Source organism: Sminthopsis crassicaudata, chromosome 6, assembly GCF_048593235.1.
Source record: "Sminthopsis crassicaudata isolate SCR6 chromosome 6, ASM4859323v1, whole genome shotgun sequence".
NCBI lineage: Eukaryota > Metazoa > Chordata > Mammalia > Dasyuromorphia > Dasyuridae > Sminthopsis > Sminthopsis crassicaudata.
In genome coordinates this window covers 222,852,442-222,872,168 of record NC_133622.1, presented here as the reverse complement: position 1 = coordinate 222,872,168, position 19,727 = coordinate 222,852,442, and the positions used below count along the sequence as shown (strand labels likewise).

Here is a 19,727-nt window from a genome sequence, read left to right as displayed (position 1 = left end):
CTATCAATGGCCTGTTAGGGAATCCATGACATTTGTGGGAATTAGCACCTAGCCCCTGACACTTAGCACTTAGTGATCCTGCCAAAGTCCGTCTGGGACCGGTTCCTCACCTTAAAATCGGGCTCATTCACCAGAAAGTACCCGAGAAGGGCCATCTGCGCCACCTCTGATGCAGTGAGCCAGAGGCTTAAGGCACAATGGTCCCTTGCTCTGTGGAAGGAATAGCCAGACCAATGAAAGGGGAAGATGGATCCGTGGGTAGGTGGATGGGTGAGCTGGCTAGATAGACGGATACAGATACTGATCGATGGAGTAGCTGCCCCAATGCAGGGGATGGAGAACAAGGCTTAGGAACACCTGGGTCCGGAATTCCGGTGCTCTAATCCCTTCATCTGTCAGCGTTTCCAGGCAATTGTATAAAAATGAAATTGCCCAGCCCGTGAGGGGGAGGGAGGGGTTCCCTGAGCTGGAATAACTGACCAGCCCGGCTTTCAGGGACAGTCCCTTTGATGCCTCAGCCCTGCGGAAGTGACCAGACCTCAGGAAAAGCTCTGACTGGTTCTGGCGAACCACTTAAGCCTTTAGAGGACAGGGGACAGCCACCATCGTGTGGTCGCCTTTCTGGTCACTGATCCCTGAAGGTCCGAAAGCCGCATCTCTAGGTATTCCCCGGTGGAGGGTGGGCGGTGGGCGGCCTTCGGGACAGAGTGGGCTGGCCTAGGGTGGGGCTGGGGGAAGAATCGGGCCCTGGTGCCGGCCCCGCCCCCACGGAGGCCTCGGGTCTTGCCGGACCTTGACCCTCCGGGAGGCCAAGCACCGAACTCGGATCTCCAGTCCTGAGTTCCGGGCCGCAGTCTGGGTGGGGAGGGGTTTTATTTCCTAAACTAGGGGAGCGAGGCCGGGACTGGCGAGGCCGGGGGAGGGGAGCAGGGGCGGGGCGGAGCCCGGCGGGTGGGTGGGGGCGGGCCGGGTGTTGGGGGGCTGGCCTAGGAGGGGACGGCTGTGAAAAGGACGCTAGCTTGGTTCGCGGGCGCTCACTCTCCCAGGCAGCCGTTTCTCCAGTCTGCGCTCCGGGACCCTAGCGGCCGCCCTCTGGCCCTCTCACGTAAGACGGGAGCTGGCGGCTCTGTGCCTCTGGAATGGGGGGTCTAGACCGGGGAGCCGGGCGGGCATTTGCGGGCGGGGCGCGAGTGGCGGCGGAAGGCTGGGCGCCTGGCCCTTTATCCCGCTCGCCCCGGGGGGCAGCGGCACGGGCGCGGAAGGACCCCGCGCCAGGGACAGCCCCGTGCCCCGCTTTTGGCCGAGGCGCGGAGCGCGCGCTCCTTGGATGACGCTCCCCGAAGTAAAACGGGGGCTCCGGGACCTCGGCCAGGTTCAGCCCCCGGCTCCCAGCGCCCGGGGGGGTCGGTGCCACTTTGTGGTCAGGCTTCGCCCGGCTGGCAAGAGCGCCCTTGGGGGAGTGGGCCCCACTCAGCCTCGCAGGGCTATTTAATAGAAGCCACCTGACCCCTGGAACATAGTCCCCGAAGCCGCAGCGTCTCCCTTCCCGGGTGCTATTGTCCGGGCAGGCCGTGAGTCCCTGGCCTCCAGGCCCGTCGCTCTTCCTAGACTCTCCCGTGAGACAAAAGTGTATTAACTTTGTCCAAAAACTAGACCGAAGAGGGGCTGACCGCTCGCGCCCCCCCCAAACCCGGGCAGGCAGAGCCGCAGTGGCTGAGAGAAAGAAGCCCCGAGTTCCTGAGCTCTGCCCCGTTTTCCTCGGTGGAAACAATGTTTAACCCGGCCTCTCAGAGAAAGCTGGAGCCGCCGAAGCGACAGAAAGGCCGAGTGAAGCAGATTCCAGCCCGGGTAATTCGGCGATTTCAGGAAAGGTCTGTGGGTCTTTGGCAAAAGGGGCGGAGCAGCCCGCTGGAGGCGGCCGCCCGGCCGGGCTCCCAGCCGCGGCACGGAGCGGCACCCGAGGCCGGATCAGGCTTCGCAGGCCCAGCGCCGCAGGACGGGGCACAGAATCCCAGCCCGACCCACGCTGCGGCATCCTAGTGCTCGCAGCTTTCTCGCCTGGTGTATGGTAAAAAGTGCTGCACGAGAACCAGGAGCCCCGAGCCCTACTTTAGACTCTGGTCCTTGGATGAGGAGCAGTTTGGCCTAGAGGTAGGCCTTGGATTCGAGTCTTGCCCCCGACCCCGTTAGCGCTGGGACTTATAAATCATAGGCCAAACATATCTGTGCAGCCATATTCCACACTTCAGCTATTGCCCTTCCCCCATTCAATGAAATCACCCGCTGGGACAAAAAAAATAAATTTAATTTTCCCTCTGGATCTCATTTTTTTTCATTGAGAAAAAGAGGGGCTTGGGACTAGGAGATTCCTTACGTTCTTTTCCACTCTTTGAATTATAGGATTACCCTTCTCTAATGATAAGTTCTCCCTGAAAGCTGCCACCTTGACAGAAGAGATGTACCTGGCTAGTGACAGAAGATCCAGTAGAGGATTTCGGGAAAAATAAATCAGCATTTTACTAAATTGGGAAATAAGCAGTCCCTTCTGGCTTAAATGCTATGATCTTCTGTTGACAGAGCCTCCAGGTTTGAAATTTTGTAAGAAATGAAATTATTGCAGGCTCAAGGTATCAATGCTGCCTCTCCTAATTTTTAGACTTTTTCTCCTTCCCGGGATAGGGAGGCTGCAGTTTTCCCAATCTGGATCACAAATAGGGTCACAGACTATCAGAACTGGAAGCGGCCTGAGTGCTCATGGAGTCAGTTTTTAATTTTGCAGGAAAGGAAGCGTAGATACAGAGTGATAGGAACTTGCTCCAGGATAGCCGGGCAGCTAGGATTTGAACTCTTTGCTCTCATTCCAAATCCACCCATCTTCCCAACGGACCATGCTGCTTCCATGTTGGCAATGAGAAGGAACCTTTGAGGAGAGATCTTCCCCTCCTGATTTCTCCCAACTATGAGAAATCATTTTGTATTCTACCCCTAAGCTGCTCAAACTGTTCATGACCCGGTATGAAGTCTTGTAACTGAATGTGGGGACCAGGAAATTATGATGTAATACCTCAGAATGTCTAGTTTTGTATAATACCTATAGACCATGTAAAAATTTCTTGGGCAAAAAAAGGGTCCCCTACACCATCTGCTGTACAGAGATATGGGTATTTATACGGAGGGAGGGAAGGGGGAGGAGTGGGCATACTGGTCTTGGAACAGGCAACGCCCACATTTGGTCTAGAAATGTAATGTGGTTCATTACAGATTTTCTTTGTGAGATGAAAACAAATGCCCGACCTCAGTGAATCAGCAAAGAGATGAACTCCAACCAGAAGAAACAACTTGAATGTAGAGTTTGGGGGGAAATGCCCAGGATGTCTTGGGATGCCAGATGGATAGGAGGGAGGAGGAATAAGCATTAATGTAGCACCTGCTATGTGCCAGCTACCGTGCTGAGTGTTACAATTGTTATTTAGTTTGTTCTTCACTTCTACTATTAGAGATAGGTATGAAATCATTCCCAATTTTCCAATTCCAGCCAAGGAATGGAATAAACCAAATGGAATAAACTCCTTTTCTCTTTAAATTCTTAAATTTTCTAGTCTTGAAGCCAGGTGTCCTTTGGTAGAAGGTCCTTTCAATTTTATAGGAAGATCTGAGGATAAATTTGCTTTGTAGGTAGAATAAAGTCATAGATTTTACACCTCGAAGGGACCTTTGAGCTCATCTAGCCTGCATGCAGCTCTTTTAGATGGTAAATTGAGTCACCCAGGGTCATACAGCTATTAAAGATCTGGATTCACATCTAGAGTTTCCTACAGGAGCAGATACTTTATTGTACCTCCCTCTGACAGTTTTTTATCCTTCCTTCCTCTTTCCATCTCCAGGCTGCAAACTCACGAGTCATTTAACCTTTGATGGGCTGAATAAGTGAACTTCAGTAAGGAGATAAGAGTGTGGCAGTTATCAAATGGAGCTAGCTGGATCATATTGTGCCTTTGTAACATTAGCAGAATAATTTCTATGATATTCGGGTGGGTGTCTTGGTGGCCTTAAGCTAAACTTGAATGTAGGTCGAATTTTTGTCTTTTGCTATTGAGGACTATTATGGGTTGTTTGCATAACAACAGAGAACTTCCCATGTGGCCTCGGTCTAAATTAAGGTTTGTATCTTCCCCTCTTTCATAACACAACAGTAGATAATCTTAGTCTCATTTCAGACTGAAGGTGTTCAGGAAGTACACCATAGGGTACTTCAGATCTCATGGTACCAGACTTCCTTGGTTTCTTGGAAGAAGGATCAATTTACTAATTTGCTTTAAAAAAAAAAAAAAAAAAAAAAAAAAAAACATTTTTATTGATACTTTTTTTATTATATCACAGTTATTTCTTGAGGCGAGGCGAATCTGCCCCCGTTTAGTCATCCAGATTAAATTCTTTTGTGTGACAAATAAAAGTAATTAAAAACACATGATAGAATGTTGTACACGCACATTTTCTAACTCTAGAAGTTAGCTAAGTTAGCTAACTTAGAAGTTAGCCAAGTTAGAAGTTTCTAAGTCTAGCACTCTATCTACTGGGCTACCTGATCTGCTGTAGATATCAAAGGGTTCTAAGATTAAGAGAAGATGGAACTCCCATCGAATGATCTGTTTTCTTAGTGAAATAAGTCACATAGTCAGATTTTTATTCATTCATTCGTTTATTGCATTGAATATTTTTTCAAATTATTTGTAGATAGTTTTCCACATTGATTTTTGTGTGATTTTGAGTTCCAAAATATTTCTCCCTTCTCCCACCTTTATACTATCTTGTTAAATATATTTCTATTTTAGTCATATTGTGAAAAAAGAAACAAATTAGAAGGGGAAAGCCTAAGCAAAAGAAAAAAACAAGTGAAAATGGCACGCATCCATCTGCACTTAGATTCCATAATTCTTTCTCTGGGTGTGGATGGAATTTTCCATCTCTAGTCTTTTGGAGATTCCTTGGATAGTTGTCTTTCTGAGAAGAGCTGAGAGGATCATGATTGATCATTGCACAATAATCCTGTTACCAGGTCACAGATTTTTAGAGGTAGAAGGAATCTGAGACAGAATTCAGACCAATTCTTTCATTTTGAAGGTCTAGGAACTGGCCCGGGATAACATCAGAAGGAAGTAGCAGAACAAGGAATGCAGCAGAACAAGGGATTGTGGCCGTGGGACCCCAATTTAGTCCCTCCTGAATGGCAGCCTTCTCCAGCTGAGCGGTCCTGGACTAGAGTAGATTCCCCTGGTTCTGCCTCCATCATGTTCTCGGAGCACAGGTGGACCAGGAAGGCAGCTCCAATGGCCAAAGCCATGACCTGACCTCTGAATTCTTTCCTTGGTTTTTACCCCAAGCTGGCCGAGGGCTACTTTTATTTAGACTATATGTTTGGGGGCTGTGTTTAGCCTTCTGCTTAAGACCCCACTGCCCTGGAAACTCCAAGACAGCTTGACTTTGTTCACTTCCATAGCATGTATTAATGGGGTAGGTACTTCAGAGAAAAGCAAAGGGAGTTTACTTTCTTTAGGGGCTACATAGCAAAAAAACCCAGAGGAGTAAAGACAAAATATGAAAAATAAAGAGAAAATAAGTGTGTGTGTGTGTGTGTGTGTGTGTGTGTGTGTGTGTGTGTGTGTGTGTGTGTGTGTGTGTAAAATGCAATTAAATGAGCTTAACCTTGAAGGAAGATAAAAATTCTAGATAAGCATTCCAGTTCAAAATGGAATATGTTAAGCTCATAACCATATAACTGTGGTTGGTGGACTTTGGACACCATAATACAATCCCCATCCCTGAAACCTAGAGGTTACGTGACATACCTCAGATCACCCAAATCATTGCAGGAGTTCACTGGAGGAGATTTGACCCCAGATTTAATGCCTCCTTCCATAAATAGATGGAATTTTATATTTAGGGAATTGGACTATCTAGGCCAGTTTGATCAGAATGAGGAAGCCTGCAATTAGCCTGCAAAGGTAGTCTGGGATTCTTTTAGGTAGGACTATGTTAAACAGAGGACTTTGCATTCTGTCCTGGACGTGATAGATGATAGAAAGCAGGGGAGTCACTCAAATCATTCCTGTGTTTCACTTGCATTTATTTCTCCCATTTCACTTGCTGTTGTTCCTTCCTGCCTGAATTATCTTTTCCTTTTCTGAATTTCACTTAGCTTATTTGCAAGATGAGGTAGATTTTTCACGTGATCCCCGTCTGTTCCTCAAACTTTAGCCTGATTTAATAATAACAGTTCACTTTTATGACCTATAAAAGTGCTTTATAAAATACTAAGTAATCAGTAATTTAATCAGATACACAACATTTGGGTTTTAGACCCAATTTACTGGTGAGGGAACTCAGAAATGGAGCAGGGATTTATGCCCATTGTCACATGGCAAATAAGTGAAAGGGCTTGGCGGTGTGGTGTAAGGGGGGAGTTGAGATGTGAAAAATCTGAGTTTGAATTCTGTTTTGGCTTCCTTTTCCTCTGAGTAACCTATACAATGATTCACTTAGACTAGGCTGGTCTCCCAGTTCTAATCTTTTGCCATTGCCCTGCCACTAAATTGTGCCAGAGAAAAAGTTTTATTTTTAGAGAAGGCCATTCTGCCTAGAGCCTCCATCCCAGCTACTTGGTCTCCAAGCAGCCTAATTCTGTGTTAAGAAACAGACCCTTGTAGGCTAATTAGGTCTTGGGCTGGAGAAAGAGGAATGGAATTCGTAGCAATAAAGAAACAACCCCTCGTTTTGGCTTGATTAACCTGTGCCTACCTGGAGCATTGGATTTTGTTCTGGGTCGTCCCTTAGAAGGGCCTTGCCAAGAAAGGCCTGGTGGCCATTGGGAGATGAAGTAGATAGAGTTTTAGTCAGGAAAGATGTGCTAGCTAGCTGTCTTTTTGATGCTCTTTAAAAAAAAAATATTAAATTCTGATGCTTTTTAGGAAATATATATTGCTGTTATACTCCGATGATTCCACAGAGGCCTCCCTAATGTAACATAGGAATATGGTACAGCAAAAGAAAGCAGCACACTGGCCACAGCCAGCAACACATGGCTCTTCCGAGCCTGGAAGTGGACATGATTGTCACTTGGGCTAAGGATTAATTGTCCCTTTCACATTGTGATGTTTTCATTGGGGCTTTGATCTACTGTTGGGTTGGTTAAAGAGATTAATTGGGAATTTGGGTGGAGTTCTAGGGAAGCTGTAGACAAATGAAGGCCAGCAGACAATACAGAACCCATGACTAAATACTTATATATCTAAAAATAAATAAATAAATCTAAACAGGCAACTCTTCTGATCTGGTACAGATGGAAGCTAAAAGTTTTATGTGGGAGTACCATACCTTTAAACTCCCAAAATGTGTAAGGGATAATTATTTGATCCCTGGGATAGAAAGAAGCAAGGGGCTTATGTGGAAGTACCACACAATGTATAAGGGATGACTCTATTTGACTCCTCAGGACAAGTGACTTAGAAGCAAAGGGCAGAAGCTCCAGAGACATTTAGTCTTGATCTCAGGAGAAAGAAAACCAAGCACAAAAACATCCCTAACAATTAGAGCTGCCTGAGCTAGACGGTGCAGGAGATGGAGGACTGGGCTTTGAATCAGGAACACTCGTCTTAATGAGTTCAAAACCTGTCCTTGTGGTTACCAGCAGTGCGATTCTGGGCAAATGACATTACTGTCTGCCTCAGTTTCCTTATCTGTAAAATGGGTATCATAAAAGCATCTACCTATCATAATTAAGCATCTACCTCTCAGGGTTGTTATAAAGATCAAATGAGATCTTTGTAAAGCTCTTTGCAAACCTTTCAGAGTTATATAAGTGCTAGCTCTTATTTATTGTAGATAAATCAAGGGATCATTGCATTTAACTCCAGGTGCTGTGCCCCCAACTTCAGTGCTCTTTTCGCTGCATCATGCTTCCTCTCCATAGCTTCAGAGGTCCCTCCACAGTTGATGGACCGCTGTAGTTGTGTACATCCTTTCCCGCTGCCCCCGCTTGAACTCACACATACTAATGCTTGTGTTCAGTTGTCGTGTGTGAAGCCTTCTACTTCCCTGTTGTGTCCATAAACATGTTTATATATTATATTTGATGGGGAAGTTGAGCATATTGTAGAAGTAATATCTCTCTATATGGGACAAGGAACTAATTTAGAAGTTCCTTCTTGTGCTAGGATTTTATTAACATTCTCTGAACCCACTTGTGAATTACAGCCTGGATGGACATTTTCTTTTTCTGGGTCTCAATTCCTTCATATGTAAAATAGAAAGGTTCATCTGGTTGATTTGTCAAGTTCCTTCAAGATTTTAAGTTTGGGTTTTTTTAGCCACTGAATACAGAGCCACAGAATGAGATGGCAGAGGGACCCCTCCATGATCTCGGCAAATCCCCGTTCCCTCTATATCTCAGTATCTTAGGGTAGCCAGGAAAAAAAAAGGGTTGGACAAAAGTCCTTCCAGTGGCCTTCTCTAGAAGTCATAAAAATACAAGTTGGAGAGGTATACCTCCTCAGATAGCACTTTGCCTGAAAAAGACCCCGGGGTGTGAATGGACTGCCAAGTCTACATGAATCAGCAGTGGATCTGGATGCTTTTTGCTGATGAAGGTTTGGCTGCATTGAGAGGAGCTTCCAGGAATAGCGAGGCGATAATCCTGCTGTCCTCTGTTCCCGTCAGATCACATTTGGGATATTATATTCCATTCTGGGAACACCAGGGAGGATTTTATAAGGCATCCCGAGAAAGACAAGTAGAATGTTGAAAGGCATCGGGTTGGTTGAAGCGGAGGGGATGCTGATCTTGGAGAAGAGAAGGCTTGCTAGCTATCTTCAATATTTGAATGACTGCTGTTGGGTACCAAAGGGTGGATCTGGGAACAATTAGGAAGAGTTACAAATAAATCAAGTTAGTCACCCTGTCTGGAAAAGCTTTCTTAACAATTCAGGCAGTTTCCAAGTAGAATGAGTGCCTCTGGGAGTGGCGGATCTCTTCTTACTGAGATCCTCCCAGCAAGGTTTTTTTCAGATGTAACCAGCAGCTATTACTGTGGGCTAGAGTTGAAAGGCAAATCTTTTTAGATTTTTTTTTTTTTAAGAAAGTTTTTTTTTTTTTTTTTTTTGTAGGGCATGGGTTGGGTAAGATGGCCACTGAACTCCCATAAGCTTTAAAACTCAGTGTTTTTTTTGTTTTTGTTATTTTTTTTTTTCTCCTTTCAAGGATCCTTAACAAGAACATGAGAGGAAAAGAAGTTTATTCAGCTTGTCCCATCCCAACATAAAAAGTGAAAAGGCAAAGACTTTAACTGAAGAGATTCTAGCCAAGGATTCAGCTCTAATGTCTTTCCCTTATTTATCTACAGCCATTCTTGGGGACCCAAACCAGGAAGGATCTGATTAAGGGGGGAGGGAAAAAGGCTGGAAACTGAATAGTCCTCAGAGAGCTAGGTAGAGGAGGTGGCTGGTTCTTGCCACTTCATTTTGTCAGTGACAGGCTTAAGAATAATAATAATTAAAAAAAATATATAAGAATATGGGCAATTTAGATTTTTTTTCTTTTTGATTTAAAGGTGTTTCCTAGATTTTCCCTGGTCAGTGACAATGACTCAAATTTATTATTTTTCTCCCTTTTAGGAAATCCTTATTTTCTTATTAGGGAAACCAGAGCAGAGGAGGAAGGGCAGATCAGATCAGTATCTAACCTCCTTTGTTCAAGCTTTGCTAATTTAAGGGCTGTTCTGAGCTTTGGTTAACTAACTTTTCCCCTGCCAACTTATTTCCAAAGGGTCAGTCTGTGGACCCAGTCAGACTATAGAACAATGAAGGGCTGAACTTCATCTGAACAGAAAGGACTTTAGGTTACATACTGGGAAAAAGATCAGAACAAGGGAAATGCCATTCCCAGTCACACCAAGGGCCACCCATCCTATGGCTCTGCCTCTTCCAGGAGCAGGGGATTCAATGTGGAAATCAGTTGTTGAGAGAAGTCATACTTTCTCCTTTCCCAGAGATTAGGATTATAGCCCTTATTATTCCTAGATGGGCCCTGCCCTTCAGAAGTTCTGCAAATACCTGAAGATGGCTAGTAAGCCTTCCCTGAGCCTTTTCTTGGCCAAGGTCAGCGTCCCCTTCTGCTTCAACCACCCAGCACCTTTCAACATCCTGCTTTCTCAGGTTGCCTTATTAAATCCTGGCTGGTTTGCCAAAACTGAGCGTATATTCCCACTGTGATCTGAGGGGAACAGAGGAGAGCAGATTTATCCCCACCCTATTGTGTCACTCATTTTCTCCAGGATTTCCCAGATCCCAATAGTCTTCTGTGGCCGCCACGCAACCTTCTCTTTGTGAAAACTCTTTAAACAGCTGGTCTTTTGCATTTGTATTTTCATTACCATGGTGCAGAATACACACTTAGTAAAAGTTATTTTTAGCACACTGGCAGATCCTTAGCCTAGTTTTTGGTCCCATCAGAGCCTAGGGGAATAGCCCTGAGAAACAGAGAACAGGTTTTTTTTGTGCTAAGGTTCATGAGCCCCGCCTGGGTGCTTGCTGCCGTGACTATTGATTATATCAGTTAGTTGGCCAGACTTCATTATCTTTTTGAAAAGAATATTACTAAATAAGGACAGGAATATTAATTAATAGTAAGAAGTGAAAAGTAACAGTAAGAAGTAAGGAGAAGTGGCACAAAACTTTCTCCTGTCTTAAAGTCTGGGACCAGGTTTCTCATGAGTATATACTGAATCTAGGGAAAAATAGGTTTAAGCTTAGCTTAGCTTGGTTCTTAGAAGTCCTTTTGCTCGTGTTTTAAATGCCGTCAGATGTGGAACTCTTTGCAAAGCCTTGAATCTGTGCAGTTTTGTCCTTGTCTCCATGCAATTCAGAGATTTTACTAGGTGCCTACAGACAGATGGGAAGTTCAAAAGACCTCTAAACTCTTAAAGGTCCCTAAGACCTTTCTCTGACAAAATCAGGATAGGAGGCGGCTGATGTCTTGGGAGAAGGACTCTTCTCCCGTAGGAGTGCTTTCTATCCAGGAGTTTCACTGGAATGGCATTCCTTTATGGGAATTCCCCTGTTCCAACAAACTGGCTAGTTTCAGAGCCCCAGAGGGCATAAACGAGGTCCTTAGCCAATCCAGGTGGTACCTAGGGAAGCATCTAGGCTGTGTTCTCATGTAATGAACAATCAACTTGTGTTCTCACCTGAGCCAAGTGGAGGTGGGGTGATTTCTTTTTTTTTTTTTTTTTACATTTTTTTTTAATTTAGAATTTTTTTCCCACAGTACATATGCATGAGTAATTTTTTAAATAATATTATCCCTTGTATTCATTTTTCCAAATTATTCCCCCCTCCCTCCACTCCCTCCCCCCCCATGACAGGTAATCCCATACATTTTACATGTGTTACAATATAACCTAGATACAATATATGTGTGTAAATACCATTTTCTTGTTGCACATTAATTATTAGCTTCCGAAGGTATAAGTAACCTGGGTAGATAGACAGTAGTGCTAACAATTTACATTCACTTCCCAGTGTTCCTTCTCTGGGTATAGTTATTTCTGTCCATCATTGATCAACTGGAAGTGAGTTGGTTTTTCTTTATGTTGAAGATTTCCACTTCCATCAGAATACATCCTCATACAGTATCGTTGTTGAAGTGTACAGTGATCTTCTGGTTCTGCTCATTTCACTCAGCGTCAGTTGATGTAAGTCTCTCCAAGCCTCTCTGTATTCCTCCTGCTGGTCATTTCTTACAGAGCAATAATATTCCATAACCTTCATATACCACAATTTACCCAACCATTCTCCAATTGATGGACATCCATTCATCTTCCAGTTTCTAGCTACAACAAAAAGAGCTGCCCCAAACATTTTGGCACATACAGGTCCCTTTCCACTCTTTAGTATTTCTTTGGGATATAAGCCCAATAACAGCAATGCTGGGTCAAAGGGTATGCACAGTTTTGGGCATAATTCCAGATTGCTCTCCAGAATGGCTGGATTCTTTCACAACTCCACCAACAATGCATCAGTGTCCCAGTTTTCCCACATCCCCTCCAACATTCATCATTATTTGTTCCTGTCATCTTAGCCAATCTGACAGGTGTGTAGTGGTATCTCAGAGTTGTCTTAATTTGCATTTCTCTGATCAGTAGTGATTTGGAACACTCTTTCATGTGAGTGGATATAGTTTCAATTTCATCATCTGAGAATTGTCTGTTCATATCCTTTGACCATTTATCAATTGGAGAATGGTTTGATTTCTTATAAATTAGGGTCAGTTCTCTATATATTTTGGAAATGAGACCTTTGTCAGAACCTTTAACTTTAAAAATATTTTCCCAATTTGTTACTTCCCTTCTAATCTTGTTTGCATTAGTATTGTTTGTACAGAAACTTTTTAGTTTGATGTAGTCAAAATCTTCTATTTTGTGATCAGTAATGATCTCTAATTGTCCTCTGGTCATAAATTCCTTCCTCCTCCACAGGTCTGAGAGGTAGACTATCCTCTGTTCCTCTAATCTATTTATTATCTCCCTCTTTATGCCTAAATCATGTACCCATTTTGATCTTATCTTGGTATATGGTGTTAAGTGTGGATCCATATCTAATTTCTGCCATACCAATTTCCAGTTTTCCCAACAGTTTTTTCCAAATAATGAATGTTTGTCCCTAATGTTGGTATCTTTGGGTTTGTCAAAGATTAGATTGCTATAGATGTACCCTTTTTTGTCCTTTGTATCTAATCTGTTCCACTGATCTACCGGTCTATTTCTTAGCCAGTACCAAATGGTTTTGGTGACTGCTGCTATATAATATAGCTTTAGATCAGGTACACTTAGACCACCTTCCTCTGAGTTTTTTTTCATTAGTTCCCTTGCAATTCTCGACCTTTTATTCTTCCATATGAATTTTGTTGTTATTTTTTCTAGATCATTAAAATAGTTTCTTGGGAGTCTGATTGGTATAGCACTAAATAAATAGATTAGTTTGGGGAATATTGTCATCTTTATTATATTTGCTCGGCCTATCCAAGAGCACTGAATGTCTTTCCAATTATTTAAATCTGACTTTATTTTTGTGGCAAGTGTTTTGTAATTTTTCTCATATAATTCCTGATTATTCTTTGGTAGATGGATTCCCAAATATTTTATACTCTCAACATTTGTTTGGAATGGAATTTCTCTTTGTATCTCTTGCTGTTGCATTTTGTTAGTGACATATAAAAATGCCGAGGATTTATGTGGATTTATTTTGTATCCTGCCACTTTGCTAAAATTCTGAATTATTTCTAGTAGCTTTTTAGCAGAGTCTTTGGGGTTCTCTAAGTATACCATCATGTCATCTGCAAAGAGTGACAGTTTGATTTCCTCATTTCCTACTCTAATTCCTTGAATCTCTTTCTCGGCTCTTATTGCCGAGGCTAGCGTTTCTAGTACTATATTGAATAGTAATGGTGATAGTGGGCAACCTTGTTTCACTCCTGATCTTACTGGGAAAGGTTGTAGTTTATTTCTATTGCATATTATGCTTACTGAAGGTCTTAAATATATGCTCCTGATTATTCTAAGGAATAGTCCATTTATTCCTATACTCTCAAGAGTTTTTAGTAGGAATGGATGTTGGATTTTGTCAAATGCTTTTTCTGCATCTATTGAGATGATCATATGGTTTTTATTAATTTGATTATTAATATGGTCAATTATACTAATAGTTTTCCTAATATTAAACCAGCCCTGCATTCCTGGTATGAATCCTACTTGATCATAGTGTATTACCCTGGGGATGATTTTCTGAAGTCTTTTTGCTAATATCTTATTTAAGATTTTAGCATCAATATTCATTAAGGAGATTGGTCTATAATTTTCTTTCTCAGTTTTCGATCTACCTGGTTTAGGTATCAGTACCATGTCTGTGTCATAAAAGGAGTTTGGTAGGACTCCTTCATCCCCTATTTTTTCAAATAGTTTACATAACATTGGGACAAATTGTTCTTTAAATGTTTGGTAGAATTCACATGTAAATCCATCTGGTCCTGGGGATTTTTTCCTGGGGAGTTGATTAATAGCTTGTTCTATTTCTTTTTCTGAAATGGGACTATTTAAGCAATTTATCTCCTCCTCTGTTAATCTAGGAAGCCTATATTTTTGGAGGAAGTCACCCATTTCACTTAAGTTATCAAATTTATTGGCATAGTAACTCCTTATTATTTCTCTAATTTCCTCTTCATTGGTGGAAAGATCCCCCTTTTCATTTGTAAGACTAACAATTTGATTTTCCTCTTTCTTTTTTCTGATCAGATTTACCAAAGGTTTATCTATTTTATTGGCTTTTTCATAAAACCAACTCTTGGTTTTATTTATTAATTCAATAGCTTTTTTTACTTTCAATATTATTGATTTCTCCTTTTAATTTTTGTATTTCAAATTTAATTTTTGTTTGGGGGTTTTTAATTTGGTCTTTTTCTAGCTTTTTAAGTTGTAAGCCCAATTCGTTAATCTTCTCTTTCTCTATTTTCTTCAAATAAGCCTCTAAAGATATAAAATTTCCCCTTATTACTGCTTTAGCTGCATCCCACAGATTTTGGTATGATGTCTCATCATTGTCATTATCTTGGGTGAAATTATTGTTTCTATAATTTGCTGTTTTACCCAGTCATTCTTTAAGATGAGATTATTCAGTTTCCAATTACTTTTTGGTCTATTTACCCCTAACTTTTTACTGAATGTAGCTTTTATTGCATTGTGATCTGAGAAGAAGGGATTTATTATTTTTGCCTTCCTACATTTAATTTTGAGATCTTTATGTCCTAATATATGGTCAATTTTTGTATAGGATCCATGAACTGCTGAGAAGAAAGTGTATTCCTTTCTATTGCCATTCAGTTTTCTCCAAAGGTCTATCACCTAGTTTTTCTAATGTTCTATTTACTTTAAAAATTTCTTTCTTATTTGTTTTGTGGTTTGATTTGTCTAAATCTGAGAGTGCAAGGTTGAGATCTCCCACTATTATAGTTTTACTGTCTATTTCTTCTTGCAATTCTCTTAACTTTTCCTTTAGAAAGTTAGATGCTATACCACTTGGTGCATATATGTTTAGTATTGATATGGCTTCATTATTTTTACTACCTTTCAGCAGGATATAGTTTCCTTCCTTATCTCTTTTAACTAGATCAACTTCTGCTTTTGCTTGATCTGAGATAAGGATGGCTACCCCTGCTTTTTTGGCTTTACCTGAAGCATAATAGATTCTGCTCCAATCTTTTACCTTTACTCTGTACGTATCTCCCTGCTTTAAGTGTATTTCCTGCAGACAACATATTGTAGGGTTCTGATTTTTGATCCAGTCTGCTATCCGTCTCTGTTTGATGGGAGCGTTCATCCCATTCACATTTACAGTTAAAATTACTAATTCTGTATTTCCTGCCATCATATTATCCCCAGATTATGCTTTTTCCCTTGACTCCCCTGAACCCCTTCCCCGATATTTAATTTATAGATCCCACTTGTGACGCGCAGCCCACCCTTTTTTTTAGTATTCCTCCCCCCCTCCCTCCAAGTCCCTTCCCTTATTCTCCTTTTCCTTTTCCCTTTTCCTCTCCCCTCTTTTAATGAGGTGAGAGAGAATTCTCTGAAAAACAAATATGTCAATTATTTACTCTTTGAGCCTCTTCTTATGAGAGTAAGATTCACACAATGTTTCTCCCCCTCTCTAAATTCCCTCAAATATGGTGTATTTTCTATGCCTCTTCCTGGGATGTAGTTTCCCTCTTTTTATCACTCCCTCCCTTTTTTCTGATACTACCCCCTTCCCTTTACTACACTCCCCTTTTTTATATAAGTAAAATCAAATTATCCATGAGTACTTTCTATACACCCACAACAGAGATACAGTTCTCAAGGGTTCTGTGTACCTTTTTCTGTTTCTCTTCAGTCTTGTGGATGTAGATCAAATTTTTTGTTTAAGTCTGGTTTTTTTCTTAGAAACATATGGAATTCCTCTATTTCATTGAATGGCCATCTTCTTCCATGGAAAAAGATGCTAAACTTAGCTGGGTAGTTCATTCTTGGTTGCAGTCCTTGATCTTTTGCCTTTCGGAATATCAGGTTCCAGGCCCTTCTATCTTTTAATGTGGAGGCAGCCAGATCTTGTGTGACTCTTATTGTGGCACCTTGGTATTTAAATTGTTTTTTTCTAGCTGCTTGCAGGATTTTCTCCTTTGTGTGGTAATTCTGCAGCTTAGCCACAATATTCTGTGGTGTTCTTTTTTTAGGGTCTATTTCCGAAGGAGTTTGATGAATTTCCCCTCTGTTTCTATTATCTCTGGACAGTTCTCTTTGATAATTTCCTGTAAAATAGAATCTAGGCTCTTTTTTTGGTCATAGTTTTCGGGAAGTCCAATGATCTGCAGATTATCTCTCCTAGATCTATTTTCCAGGTCTATAGATTTTCCCAGTAAGTATTTGACGTTATTCTCCAGCTTTTCATTTTTTTGGTTTTGTTTGACTGATTCTTGGGTTCTCAATGAATCATTCATTTCTATTTGTTCCATCCTGAATTTTAAGGAGTTATTTTCTTCATTCACAGTTTTTAGTTCTTTTTGTAAATGCCCAATTTCGTTTTTAAATGAGTTATTTTGCTCTATTGAATTTTTTTCCATTTCCCTAATTTTTTGAGAATTATTTTCTTTTTCTTATTCAGAAATCCTATTTTCTTGAGACTTTTTTATCTTCTCCAATTCAGAAATCCTATTTTCTTGAGACTTTTTTATCTTCTCCAATTCAGAAATCCTAATTTCCTGTGATTTTTTTTACCTTTTCTAATTCACTAATTTTGTTTCTCTCCATCTCCTGTGAATTCTTTATTTTTCCCATTTCCCCATTTCTCTTCAAACTCTCTTAACTTTTTTTTTTCCTTTTAGCTTTTTAATAGTCTCTTCAAGGAGAGAGTTATGTGATGGGGGGCAGGAATCGTTCCCCTTTAGGTTGTTATCTGCTGACTCTCTGCTGTTAACTTCCTCGGGGTTGGATACCCACTCTTTCTCTGTGTAGAAGGAATCTATAGTTTTTCTTGGCTTTTTGCTCATACTTTTTTTTTTAATTTTTATTTTATTTTATAATTATAACATTTTTTTGACAGTACATATGCATGGGTAATTTTTTACAACATTATCCCTTGCACTTACTTCTATTCAGATTTTTTCCCTTCCTCCCCCAACCCCCTCCCCCAGATGGCAGGCAGTCTTATACATGTTAAATATATTACAGTATATTCTAGATACAATATATGTGTGTAGAACCGAATTTTTTGTTGCACAGGAAGAATTGGATTCAGAAGGTAAAAATAACAGTTTACATTCATTTCCCAGTGTTCCTTTTCTGGATGTAGCTGGTTCTGTCCATCATTAATCAATTGGAATTGGATTAGCTCTTCTCTATGTTGAAGAAATCCACTTCCATCAGCATACATCCTCGTACAGTATCATTGTTGAAGTGTATAATGATCTTCTGGTTCTGCTCGTTTCACTTAGCATAAGTTGATTTAAGTCTCTCCAAACCTCTCTGTATTCCTCCTGTTGGTCATTTCTTACAGAACAATAATATTCCATAACATTCATATACCATAGTTTACCCAACCATTCTCCAATTGATGGACATCCATTCATCTTCCAGCTTCTAGCCACTATGAAAAGGGCTGCCACAAACATTTTGGCACATACAGGTCCTTTTTGCTCATACTTAAAAAATCTTTTGGGGTCTGTCCCTGGGGTAGGAAATTATTTATTTATTTCTTTACCAGCTTCCTCCCAGACTGGATGGATGCAGCGGCCCCCGTGCCTGAGCTAAGAGAGAGCTCTGGGAGAGAGTTCCCCACCCCCTCCCTGGAAGTGCCTCAGAGGTGATCAGCACTGCTGTGCTTTGAGGGCGCTGTGTTCTAGTGGCTTCTCTGAGGTTTGAGACTGAACAGTAAAGGCAACTCAAAGCCTAGCCTATGCATCCCGGTGGGGAGTGGATGTCAGCAGCAGGTGACGTGAAAAGCCCCTGCGCTCAAACTGGAAGTGTCTGCCAGAAACCACGGTCCCTAGTTCAAAGGTTCCGCTTCTCTGGGACTTCCGGGGCTGAGTTCCACAGCCTCCAGCCGCGCAAGGCACTGTGTGTTTCCTTGGTCCGTATCCGCCCCCTTCTCAATCTCTCCAGGTGAAAGCCAGGACAGCCTAAGTTGGCCACACCCACAGTGCAGAGATCTGCTGAGTCACTTCCAGGTTGGGGAGGTTCTAGTATCTAGCTTATATTTTAAAGTGGCTTGATTTCTCTTCTGCTGTATTATAAGCAGAGAAGAGCTAACAGCCTGTGCCAGATTCCTCTATCTCAGTGGCTTCTCTGATCCCAGAGCCCTTCCCAGCGCAATCGGCACAGCGTGCCAGCACCCAACCATCTGTGCTGGCCTTGCTTCTTCCTCCCCTGGGAAACGACCTTTCCTGTTGAAACTCCAGATTCTCTTCAGTTGGTAAGTCGTGCTTCCAGTCCTTGTGGTTTCTATCAGTCCAGCACTATTTCTGAGGCTGATTTATCTAATTGGTAGTGAGGGAAGAAAGGAGCTCACAGGATCCATGTATCTTCTCTGCCATCTTACAACAGAAGCCGAGGTGGGGTGATTTCAACCCTACCCCTATGATTAATTAATGAATTAATTCATCCTTTTATTCCTCAGGCTTCTGGAAGCAAGCACCTAGACCTACTTAAGTGGTCTTTGTCCACTAAATTTGACCTGGTTTCTTTTTCTGATCCTACTGTGTTACTCTGGCACAGTTATTTCGCCAGTTTAGCTTCCTTAAATGAAGTCTTAAGTTTCCTCATGGATTTGTTCTGTCTCTTCCAATCTGGTTTCTTATTTCCAAATCGATTTCCGGCCAAGATGGCAGCGTGGAGGCAGACAGCTGCTTGAGTTCTGTGTTTTCTCTCAGAACTTACTTCATGACAAGCCTCAGAGTTAATGCTTGACCAGAAAAGAAACCTACAAATAATCACCAAGAGAAGACATCCTTGAAAGTCGCCAGAAAAGGTCTGTGTTTGCTTGGGGGAGGGTCAATCAGACTAGGCACAGACTGAGGGCAGGCAGCCAGAGCGAGACAGGCAGCTCACACAGCTCAGACCTGAGGGGGAGTGATACGATCTCTGCCGTTTCTGGCAAAAGGCTTTTACCCCAGGATGGATGTTCCGTCTTGGCAGCAAGCTAGGATCAGCAGAGAGTGTGTAAACACCGGAGGTGAAGATTAAAACCCTGGAAAGCCAGTGTCTCTCAGAATCCGGCCACCCCCAACCCCCACCTGGACTGACTCGGCGCATTCTCAGAGCCTCAGAGCGCAGACTCAGTACAGTCATTGCTGTTCTGTTAGTGGCTCTCTGCTGCCCTACCCCCAGTCTGTAGAGGAAGCCCATTAACACCATCCAGCCCCATCCCCCGCAAAACAGACCAATTGTTTCTCTTGTCAATTTGTTTTCTTCCATTCTGCTCCTGACAAAATGAACAAAAAATTCAAAAGGGCTCTAACCATTGACAGCTTCTGTATGGAGAGAGAGCAGACTTCAAACACTGAGGAGACTAAAAACAGACTGTCCCCAGAGGAATCCCCTAAGGGGGACATGATCTGCTCCTCAATACGAAAGAATCTCATAGAGGAAATCAAAA

At 42.1% G+C, this 19,727-nt stretch overlaps 1 protein-coding gene across 5 annotated transcripts in view; it reads left to right on the top strand.

Moving 5' to 3' along the window:
- The first annotated feature begins 439 nt into the window (after window positions 1-439).
- The window catches only part of CD59 (CD59 molecule (CD59 blood group)), a 31,386-nt gene continuing 12,098 nt past the window's right edge, over window positions 440-19,727 (top strand). The window contains exons 1-2 of one of the 5 annotated variants that reach the window (XM_074275631.1): window positions 567-662; window positions 1,699-1,848. The gene's annotated coding sequence lies outside the window, so the exon portion shown is untranslated. Of the gene's footprint in view, window positions 663-961; window positions 1,106-1,653; window positions 1,849-18,286; window positions 18,546-19,727 lie in introns of those variants that run through there. The other 4 variants (XM_074275629.1, XM_074275630.1, XM_074275628.1 and 1 more) reach the window with 4 other exon arrangements.